The sequence below is a fragment of the Dasypus novemcinctus genome, chromosome 23 (assembly GCF_030445035.2).
Source record: "Dasypus novemcinctus isolate mDasNov1 chromosome 23, mDasNov1.1.hap2, whole genome shotgun sequence".
Taxonomy (NCBI): Eukaryota; Metazoa; Chordata; class Mammalia; order Cingulata; family Dasypodidae; genus Dasypus; species Dasypus novemcinctus.
Window position 1 is genome coordinate 35,314,645 of NC_080695.1, and position 12,061 is coordinate 35,326,705.

The 12,061-nt window shown below is 43.9% G+C and overlaps 1 pseudogene; it reads right to left on the reverse strand.

Moving 5' to 3' along the window:
- Positions 1-7,242: 7,242 nt before the first annotated feature.
- Positions 7,243-8,285, reverse strand: LOC101444067 (heterogeneous nuclear ribonucleoprotein D0 pseudogene; annotated as a pseudogene).
- Positions 8,286-12,061: the final 3,776 nt, after the last annotated feature.

Here is a 12,061-nt window from a genome sequence, read left to right on the forward strand (position 1 = left end):
AGCTTACTTAGAAAGAATTGTTTCTTAATGTGCATCCTGACACTAGTGAATTCAACCTCAAACCTGGGTCACAGTCTCATCTCTGTAAGAAATCTTACTAGGATTGTCTTAGTAATGGTATCATGCATTTTTTAGTAGATATTTTAAAATTTATTTATCTCCCCTTCCTCCCCAACCCCCCCCTCCCCCGTTGTCTGCTTTCTGTGTCCATTCACTGTGTGTTCTTCTGTGACCGCTTCTAGCCTTATCAGCAGCACCGGGAATCTGTGTTTCTTTTTGTTGCATCATCTTGTTGTGTCAGCCCTCTGTGCGTGTGGTGACATTCCTGGGCAGGCTGTACTTTCTTTTGCACTGGGTGGCTTTCCTTGCAGGGTGCACTCCTTGTGCATGGCACTCCCCTACACAGGGGACACCCCTGCGTGGCACAGCACTCCTTGCATGCATCAGCACTGTGCATGGGCCAGCTCCACATGGGCCAAGGAGGCCTGGGGTTTGAACCACAGACCTCCTGTGTGGTAGGCAGATGCCCTATCCATTGGGCCAAGTCCACTTCCTGGTATCATGCATTATTATTGCTCTTCATTTGTGGTCAATGTTATTAAACACTGTTGAGTTTCTGTGCCTGTGACATTTTTATCCTTTATTAACAATGATGTCAGAGTTTCCTCCCCACACATACAACCTTTTCATGGTCTCCCAAAGCCATGCTGAATGTCATTTCATGTCAGGAGCCTCCAGCCATTCATGCAAGACCTTGCTCACACTTGTACCTGGCAGTTTATGCCTCCCTCAAAACTAAGTTAAGTTTCCATTTGGAGATCAGAAATTGCTGGTGATGGCCTGCAGGGCCATGGAGGGAGGCTTGTTGTCCCACCCAGTGTACCCTTTGATGCCTTTTTGGGTGAACATCAACCAAATTCTCCAAATTCACTGCAGAGGACAGATCAGAACCAGCTTGCTTCAGGGCTCTGAGCAGTAGATTCACTTTACCTGACACAGGAGCCTCCTTTCTACCCTTTGCTGAGGTTTCAGACAGTGGTCCAAGGTGCACATCCACACCACCCAGCCAGCATCTGCCAGGACCAGCCATCTGTTTGGAGGCCCCATGAGGCAGCCCACAGATGGTCTAAGTTTCTGGAAGATGGTCCCACAGCCAGAACCAAGTCAGCTTGCCAGGAAGTTCCCAGGGTCTTTGCCCTGAGCAGCAGCTGTCAGTGGTGGGACAGGGATTCCAAGGGTAACATGAAAAATTCTTCCAGGCCCTCTTCAATGGCTGGAATGTTGCCCTGCTGGACCCTTCAGGCTGACATGCCCTGGGGAAAAACAGCTGTCTCTCTCTGCCCTGGCCAAGAAAAGTGGTCTCATAGTTCATGTGCCCTTACAGCAGTTCAGGCCTATTTTCCAGTTCCAACTGTCAGATTGCTTATTGTCTTGGAAGTCAATAGGACATTCTAAATGATGTTTTTCCATAGGTGTCTGGGTGGCAGTAGCTGGGCATTTATATTGTCAAGGTTGTGGACTACTCAGGAGATTCCAGTGTGCACCTACAGAGTTAGATTGAGGGTTAAGCTTTGAGAGACATTGAGGTTTAAGTTTATAGTTAGAGAGGTAAGGAAAAAGTTGTGGTTAGGGTGATGGTTAGAAATAATTTTCCTCAAAATCTCCTCTGGAGGTACCTATTCAGATATGAAGCTGTGTCTTGAAATTGTTCCTGTGACACTGGTACAGGTCTGTGGGCTTTGGGCAAGGTCTATACAACATATCATTTCACTTGGAAATCCACAGTGGAGCAGCCAGGAATTTTCAGTCACACTTCTAATGCCATTTCCTTCCAGAGAGGTGGAATTTCTTGTGATAGGATAATCCAAAATCCTTTTCAGTGCTCTTTTGTTATCTGAGGGCATGTGATTGCTCATAACATTTCTAATATTCATATTTTGTGATGGAAACTGCTGGACTCTGACTTCTGGGCTCATAGATGGCACCACCGGTCTGGCCTGGATATTGGTTAATGCTCCTTGGTTTTATGGCCATTCTGAAAAATGTTCAATCCTCTTATGGTGTCATTCTCATGCCAGCACTCATGGAATCTCCAAGAGTGATCCAGTTTTGCTTGAGGGTAATCTGTGGCATAACTAGGTGGATTAGCATCCTGAAAGTCCCACTCCAGTCACCTAGACAAAGCACAGGTAACAGAAGAAGCTGGTGGAGGTCTTTTCTGCAGCCATCCTCTCTAAGCCTGTCAAAGACCCCTTAGGGAGCTGGCAACAGCCCTTGCTGGGCAGGGAGGCCTTTGCTGGGAGTGTCTCCTGATCATTAGCTGTTCCTGACAGAAATTAGTGGCTTTAGTGCCCGTCTGAAAAAGCATTCAAAGTCTCCCTTCAGCTCCTGGGGTCTCAATGAACTTGTCCTAAAGAGGAACACACCTAAACTTTGTGTGTAAGGGGTTTTCAGGTTGGAGATATTGTCCCAAGGTACCTTCCTCAGGCCACTGGGCTGCAGTGGTCTCTTCTGCACCAGGGGTGGAGGCCATGCACCCTGGCTGTCCAGGATGGGAACTGTCCCCTATATACCTGCACACACCTGGCTGAGTAAATTCAGGGCAGGTGGTCATGCACCACCTTGGCAAGGTCCTCCTGGGATACATCCACTGCCTCAGAGGCAGCATCTCCTCTTTGTCCTCTTGTCAGCCCTGCTTTTCCATCCTATTGGTCTGCCCATCAGTCTTCCAGGCTCCTGTGGCCACTTTCTCCAGATAAATGCTATAGTTTCTTCCATTACTAGTCACAATTGTTCTATAGTAGAATACCAGTAAGTTCACTCTAATCCAGATTTTATTCATCCATCCTGTGTACCCTGGGTTGGTGATGTCCACTCGACCTCCATGTTGACAGAGGGTTTAGATCCCACGTGCTTGATGGATGCGAATCTCCTACTTAGAGTTGTACGCACTCTTGGTTCCCTGGTATGGTGGTTGACATTCTTCCTTTCCCTGTTAGCTGACCTGTGTAAGTCCAACAAAATGGAGAGTAGGAATTGCAACTCTGCTGAGGCCCAGGGCCCAGCTAGCACATGGCAAGTCCAGAGATTCAAGTCTCCTGGCTATACACCAACCCCAGTGCCAACTACAGGTTCAGTAAAGTGACAGAAGTGGCATGTGTAGAACAGTCTCACCTAAGTCCAACTCCATCACACTCAGGAACACAAATTCCAAAGTAGGGCCCACTGACAAGGCACTGAACTCCAGAGCCAACTGCCTAAACCATAGAACCTGTGTATCTCCATAGCCCTCAGGAGAACCAGTACCTGGGGTTGTATCTGCTTTGGCTATCTGCTTTGTATCTCTGGGATCCTGCTAAGGCATGCATAAGCATGCCTTCTGACTTTTTTTGAAGACTCTTTACCATCTTAACTCATTTCCCCCTTTTATTCAAGGTCTTTTTCTAGTTGCATCACCAGTTAGTGACTGGTACTAATCCTTCAGTGCAAGGGCTGCTCATCACTGGGAGTCATGTCCCATGGGGGCGGGGAAGGTAATATGTTTACATGCTGAGTTTGGTGTAGACAGTGGTCACATTTCAGCAGCATGGAGGTTCTCAGAAGGTAACTCTTAGGCACCCTGCAGCTCTGGACCTGGTTCAAATTTCAGGCGCACAGGTTCATAAGCATAGTCTTCAGTATCAGGGGCTCATCATTGGAGCATTCTTCTTCACTGGTATTTGACCTTGCACATGGAGGTTGTTGCTGTTTCATTGCAGAATGTGACACATTTCCCTGGCTAGGAACTCAGCACTCCCTCAGTTGCCATTTGTAACAGTAACTACAAGAATATACCCAAAATATATCCAAACATTTTATGTACCCTATATACATGCCCTGGAGAACTCCCTCCCAACCTTGTGTCCCCCATCAATAACACTCCACACCAGAGTTCCTCCTCTGCCATAGCTGGACCCCTCTGTGGTCCAAAACTTCTTCAAAAATGAACCCTAATATATTGCCAAATTCAATTAATACGAAAATGAAGTAGTAGTGATAGGTTTAAAGATTAGTAGTAGAATGCATACTAGTTTAGAAATACTAAAATAGAGTAAAAATAAATTGGCATATTAAAAAGTGCAAAATATCATAAAACTTTGTTTTGACATTTTGCCTTTCATTACTGTAATAGGTGTTGCCATGTATGTACAGTGGCAAGGCAGTTTCTTTCATTTCTTCCTCAGTGTCTACATCCTTTCTTTTTTTCCCTAATTTTTAATTTTGTCTTCAAAAAAGTTTTAGATCATGTTAAAGTCACATATAAAATATAGGGAACTCCCATATATCCAACATCAAACCCTTTTCACCCTTCCCCAGCAATGATCTTTTTACATGTTCATGTTACAGTTGCTGCAGCTGATGTAAAGGTATTGAAACATAGCTATCAAACACGGTTTCATTTTGGATTATGTTATGGTTTTTATTTTAGACAGTACAATTTTTCTAATCTTTTATTTTTTATTTTCATTTTTTCAAGATTTTTATTTATTTCTCCCCCTCTCCCCCAGTTGTCTGCTCTGGGTCCATTTGCTGTGTGTTCTTCTGTGTCTGCTTGTATTCTTGTCACTGGCACTGGGAATCTGTGTCTCTTTTTGTTGCATTGTCTTGCTGCATCAGCTCTCCATGTGTGCTGTACCACTCATGGGCAGGCTGCACTTTCTTTCATGAGGGACAGCTCTTCTTACGGGGTGCACTCCTCGTGCATGGGTCTTCCCTACATGGGGGAAAGCCCTGTGTGGTGTGGCACTCCTTGTGTGCATCAGTGCTACATGTGGGCCATCTCACCACATGGGTCAGGAGGTGCAGGATTTGAACCCTGGACATCCCATGTGGTAGACAGATGCTCTATCAGGTGAGCCAAATCCACTTCCCAAATTTTCTAAAATTCTAGTTACCTTATGTTTTACATTATGGTTTACATTTTAGCCTATAGACTTTTATACATTTTTGGTGTAATTTAACATGTCTTATATCCATCATTGCATGAGCTTATGGAACACTTCCATTGACCCCCAGTTACCCTGCTTCCATCTATTCTAGTCCTCTCTCTCCCTCCCCTCAGGACCCACAGTGACAACCAATATTCACTGTTTGAAGGACCAGATTCACAGATACTTACAACAGTGCTGAGGGCTTGATATACTAGACTGTCCTCCCCCATTGGGAGCCACCAATTCTCTTGAGAGACACAATTCCATCTATTTCAGAAGATCAGGACTCCCCAGGATGTGGGCACACCTTCCCACTTATTGTATGAGTCTCCATCCAATGATATAACACACTATAACACTATGAGAAGATGAGCATTCACACACTCCCTAGAAGCCTGCCCCTGTACCAGATGCCCCCACCTTAAGGACCTTAACCAGGTAATTCTTTATTAAAATTTCTAAAGAGTTTTCTCAACATTATAGTTTAAACCACATACTCAACAATCTCCCATATTCAATTGTTCCCCCAGCCCTCCCCCTGATTCCTTAGGCCATCTGACCCATCCTCCCACCCTAGACCCCCTCAGACCTGCAAATACCCACCCAATATTATCCCTATGCCCCCATCTTATCCCTTCCCTGTACAACTGCTTAACCTCCACTTTATCATAGGTTTCACTCATGTAGACATCAGTGCACAACCTTCCTCTCCCCATGATTTCCTGTAAGCCTATCATCCAGTTTCTAGCTCTCTGAGACAGCTTGGTTTGATTATTTCATATCAGAAAGGTCATGTAGTATTTGTACTTCAATGCATGGCTTGCTTCACTATACATAAAGTCCTCAAGATTCATCCATGTTTTCCCATTTGTTTGTAGTATTTCTTCTTATAGCTGAGTAGTATTCCATTGTATGTATAGACAACATTTTGTTTATCCATTCATCTGTCGATGGGTTTTGGGTTGATTCCAAATTTTAGCAATAATGAAAACTGGCACTATGAACATTGGTGTGCATAGGTTTGTGTCCTTGTTTTCAGTTCTTCTGCATATATGCCCAGTAGAGTGATTGCTGGGTCATATGGCAAATCTACAGGTAGTTTTTTGAGAAACTGCCAAACTGTCCTCCAGAATGGCCAGATTCTACTGCATTCCCAATAGCACTGGATGAGTGTTCCCATTCCTCCTTGTCCCCTCAAACACGTGTAGTCTTCTATTTCTTGATAGCTGCCAGTCTGATGGGAGTAACATGGTATCTCTAGAAATTTTGATTTACATTTCCCTACTAGCTAGTGATTTTGAGCATCTTTTCATGTGCTTTTTGGCCACTTGAATTTCTTCTTTGAGAAAGTGTCAGTTCAAATTTCTTGACCATTTTTAAGTGGGTTGTGTGACTTTTATTTTATTTTGAACCCATAATTTACAAGGGCTCCATTTTTCCACACCCTCAAAACCATTTTTTCCCCCTAAAACCAGCATTAAAGCATGTGTGTAGTAGCACCTCGTTTTTACTTTTGGTATCTTATGTGCATTTCTCTAATGGCTAATGATGTTGAGCATCTTTTTACATGCTTTTTGGGCATTTGTATATATTCTTGGCAGATATGTCTATTCAAGCCATTTTCCCACTTTTTAATGGGGCTGTTTGTCCTTTTGTTGAGTTATAGTAATTCTCTTTATGTTTTGTATATTATGCTATTAGCAGAAACAGAGTTTCCAGATATTTTCTTTCCCTTTTTAGGTTTACTTTTTTAGTTTTTGGAAAAGTAGTATAGTAGTAAAGTAGTTAAGTAGAGACCAGGGTTCAAATTTTGGGATTAGGTCCTCTTTCTGACTTCTGGAGACTCATACAATAAGTGGGCTTATATTTAAGGTTAGAACGACCTTCTTGCTCTGTGGTCCCCATGAGCTTGCCTAAGAGGGTCAAGGGTGCAAGGGGAGCAGAAAATGAACATGTGGTTGGGCTGTTGGGGAAGAGCATGATTGCAGACTTGTCCATGCCCTGTTGCTGGGGAGAGCTTGGATGCCTTGCTTAGGAGGGTGTGCTCCCACACAGTGCTTTTCATCAGAGAGCTCTTCCCATCCTGGGAACACTGGACCCTTTTGGGGTTTTTTTTGTTTGTTTTTTATGCAAAAGGATTTATTAAAAACCAGTAAGACACTACTACATCATGACACTGTCACACTGAGCTTTTAACACAAGACTTGCTCTACAATACTGGGGAAGGGGCATAAAATAAATTGATTCTGAAGCATAGCAATTAAGAAATATATCAATGAAAGCAAATTTCTTTTAATGAGAACTCAGAATTAAACTTCAGAGGGACCCAAGGTCATACTTCCATTTGGGGACTTGATAGAAAAAATTTAGTTTGAACTGCTATTAGCAAGGTGGCAGGAGCCACCCTCAAATGAATCTTCAAATTGAAAAATACTGCTTCACCACCTGTTGGGGATAAGTTGCAAATGGAATAATTTAGTATGGTTTGTAGGTATTTTGATGACTGCCTTGCCTGGATACTTTTCCATAACCACTCTGCTGATCACCACCTCTTCCACGAGCTCTTCCTGCAAATCCTCCTCTAGATCCCCACTGTTGCTGTTGCTGATACTGTTCCTTTGACATGGCTACTTTTATTTCACATTTACTAAGACCAACATTATGGTATTTCTTTTCCATTATCTTCTTCACTGGTTCCTCCTCTTTAAAGGTAATAAAGCAGAATCCATGCCTCTTATTGGTCTTGTTGCCCATGGGGAGCTCTATGATTTCCACCTTACCAAAACCACCAAAGTACTCCCTTATTTTCTCTTCAGGTGTGTCTGGAGAAAGCCACCAACAAAATTTGTTTTAACGGACTCTTTTGTTTTCATGGCTTTGGCCCTTTTAGGATCAATCACCTTCCCATTCAATTTATATTCTTTCTGATTCTTTAAATAGCACAAAGCCAAAACCCCTTGATCACCCTGTGATACAATCTAACTTCAGAGTACAGCCTACAACTTCACCAAATTTGGAGAAGTAGGCCTTCAGATCTTTCTTTGTAGTGCCCCAGCTAAGACCTCCTATAAACATTTTCCCTTCATTCTCCTCCTTCTTACTGGCATCGATCTTTGCCCCCTCCGACTCAGCGCTGTCCCCTTTGGTGCCTCTGGCCACGGTTCCGCCCCCGGTCCCAGCTTCGCTACCCACTGCTGCCGCCGCTGCCCCCTGCTCCACCGCCACCATGGCTCCCTCCTGCTCACCCGCTGAGGCACCTACCACCGCCGTTACCGCCGCCACCACCCCCTCCCTGCCGAACTGCTCCTCCGACATCGTGCTACTGCCTCCACCGCTGCCGCGAAGACTACACCCGCCCGCTGCCCTGAAATGAAACTAGCAGCAAAGTAATCCCCGCTGCTGCCCCACACCCGCTCTACCTCGTGAGACACACAAGACAGAGAGGGTGCATGTGTGGCTGCAAAAGCTCCTGCAACTCTCCCTGGCCTGTTCCCTCGCCTCCCACTCTCGCGAGGTGTGCACTCCTGCTTTTTTGGCTGCACTTAAAAGGAAAAATAAGCAGTGGCGGCCCCTCTCGCGGCCTCCTCTCTTTAATGGTGCTGCTGTGGACCACCTAAAATGTCCAACTGAACTGATGTGGGCCATTGGTAAGGGGGTGAAATGATTATGGGGAAAACTGTGAGGAGTCTGGATGTTTGCGGAGTCTAGATGTTTGTGCATGCTCTGCTGTCTTGTCTCTAGTCTGCCCCTTTGCCGGGGCTTGGAGGCCATCTGTGTCCATGCCATGCACCCCAGTTTGTTGGGGCTGCCCCAGTCAGGGGGCTAGGTCCCTTGGAGAGTTGCCGAATTTGAGTAGATTCTGTCTGCTCATTTTGGGTGAAAGCTGGAAAGGGGGGAGAGGATTGCCACTTTTCAGTGAGTCCACACCTTCTATCCATAAGCCACATTCCTGTTTGATTGTTGTGCACCCGACTGCCTGGAAGGGGGGGGGAGTGAAGGAGGTGAAAAGCAGAATCAGAATAAAGGCAGTAAAGTTCCCTCCATAGGGTGTCAAAGCCAAAATACGTTTGCATTCTGCCCAGGTTCTTAGAAGGTATTGTAGTAACTTTAAGTAAGAGAATGTGTTCTGTGAAGGTAAAATTTGTCTTAAAGGTAAAAATAATTACAAACGTTTAACAAAGCATTGTTTAAATTAAGGTATTTAAGTGACTAATTGCAGAAAGTCATTATTAAACAAAACCTGAATTGATAATAATAATAAAAGGTAATTTTATAACAAAAAAACGTTTCTTTGGCAGCCAGCCTCCCCTGCCAATTTGCTTCCAAAAAAACTTTCTGGTATTACATGCTACTAAGTATTTAAAATGAGAAAAGTTCATTATTTTAACAAACTTGTTTAGTATTAATGGCAATTATATGTTGTAAGAAGTTTGCCTGGTAACTTAGTATGTGGGATATATGGAATGTGTTTTTATTGTTAAGGAAACAGAAGATGATTTTATCCTAAGATAAAATAATTAATTATTGGAAAGAGTAGAGTGTGGGACAAAACCTGAATGACTACTGAAAGTGTACAAGGTTTGTGGAAGGAAAATTTTTATGATTAAAATTAAGATCAATATACAAAGAAAATCTTTTATCAAAATAGCTTCTTATGCTTTAACCTCATCATTTCCTCAGTGTTTGAAGAAGAAAGGGTCTTACCTCTTTTTAAAAAAGAACATTATGTTCTAGAAATCAAATCCTGAAAAGTAGCTTTTTATTTCAAACTAATTGCAAGAGATTTATTCTTTTACCTTAAAAGAAAGATTAAAGTAATGGTTAAGTTCATTTAATACATTATAAGTCAAATGAAAGGTGTTTAAAGGTGTTATAAAATTAACAGGTTTTTTAAAAAATTAATAAAAACTGTAACTAAGAGTTAAAATCATTTATAAATGCATTTATATTATAAAACAGTGAAAAGATAATAACTGAAATTATATCTGAGTCAATTTAACCTGAAACTATTATTTAAGTGTAAATTCTAAACCTTTCCTTTGTTTATGGTCACTTCATACCTAAACTCACCCCTTGCCTTTGCCTATGGTTATTTCATAATAGCTTCTGCCCCTACAGGCCAGAAAAGAGCTGGGACATCACTGTCTCCTGTCCTGGTATTAGTAACCCTTTCTCTCATGAATTCAAGTGTAAACTAAATAAATTGCTGCCTGATGGAATAAGGTTAAATAACCACTGGAGTTTTATTTTATCTCCAAAATCAAAAAGGGGGGTGGAGGGGGAGAAGTCTCCTGCCCTGATGGTCAGTGTTCCTAAGAGTAGTAATTCATGAGAGAAACCAGTCTGTCTCCCTGAGGCTTCAAATAGCCTCAGTAAATATATATAAAACTAATCTTGTTGCTTATCCAAAATTCTGCTAATTTCAGAGTAAAATATAAAGTTCTAAAATAAAATGGTGCTAAAGCATTGAGAACATTTTAGTTACAATCCATTAATTAAAAAAGAAAATTCTTGTGTAAAACTGCATGGTCATAGTGTAAAACTGCACAGTCATAGTGCAAATTAAGAAAAGTTTCAAGAGTCTTTAAAATGTTTTGCAGTCACACTTGTTTTGTAAAAATTATAAGTTTAACTAAAGTTATGTTTTTGTGTCAAACTATTCATTGCGGTCACCCCTCGGGCTGAAGTGTGGTTTGCTGGCCTGGCAGGGGAGCGGCCGCGGTAGGCCTAATTCCGCTGCCCCCATAATAGGGTGGTTGGTCGGGCCCACCACCACCCCTGAAGGAAGCTCGGCATGGGCCCAGAGTGCCCTCGGGTCTCCCCTTCTCAGCAGCCATGCTTCCGCGGCCGCCCCTCCTCCCAGATGGCGCCACCCGATGCCTTGTGGGGCGGCACCCTTCTTCTTCCTTCTCCCTGCGCAGGCGCAGGGCAGAAAATTCCAGTCTGCCCTTTTCCCCTCCCCCGACAGCAGCAACAGCCAGGTGTGGGCGGAAAAATCCAGCCCGCCCTTTTCCCTTCCCCCGACAGCAGCAACAGCCAGGTATGGGCGGGAAACTCAAGTCTGCCCTCCACCCCAGCAACAGCAGCCACCAATCCCTAAACCCTGCCCCTTCCCCCAGCAACAGCGACAGCCAATCCCTAACCACCACCCCTCCCCCATCCAGTACCGCCCACTGACCTTTCGCCGGCAACCAATCAGAACAGGGCGTGGCTTCGACCAATCAGCCTTCCCCAGCCCCTATAAAACTGTTGCCTCTCCCTCAGTAAAGTGGACTTGCGTGTTTACCTTGTCTCCGCGGTAGTTCTTCTGCTGTGCGCCCTCCAGTCCTGAGAGCCCCCGACAAGGGCCTGGCCTCCCTTTGTCCCCAGTTCGTCGCCTGCTTCTCCAGGCGACCCCTTCGTCGCCTGCTTCTCCGGGCGACCCCTTCGTCGCCGGCTTCGCCGGGCGACCCCGTCAGCCGAACCGCGCAACCCCTTGTGAGACCAATCCCTCGTCTGCTGCCGGACCGACCCCTCGTCCCAAGTGGGACCAACCCCTCGTCCCAAGCGGGACCGACCCCTCGTCCAGAGCTGGACCGACCCCTCGTCCGCAGCCAGACCCCACCTCTACCGACCGAGCAAGCCGCCGCATTCATGTCTGCCTATTTGCTCAAATTGTTAAGGTTAAATATGCAGTTATATAAGTAATATATATTTCTGAACCCCAAATTAAGCTAAACAGTATATAAAATAATGCAAATTATAAGTAATATCAATGAATTGTGTTTCTGTGTCTAACTCTTTGTCTGCCCATTTGCTCAGTGTATGTCTTCATACTTCGGGATAACAATATCAAATTAACAAATGAAAATTTTTAAAAAAGCTCTATTCAAATTGTTAAAAATTAAATATGCAGTTATAAATGTAAATATTCTTAAAGCTCAAATTAAACTAAGCAGGATGAAAAAGTCATATAGAAATCTGATTATAGAAACAATTGGGAAAGGGCCTCCTCTTTGCAAGAGCTTTAAAGGCAAAACTAGGTGTGGCAGATTAAACCTATCTACTAGGCTAGGGAATTAAGAATCAGTTTTCCCGGTAATTTCCCAGTT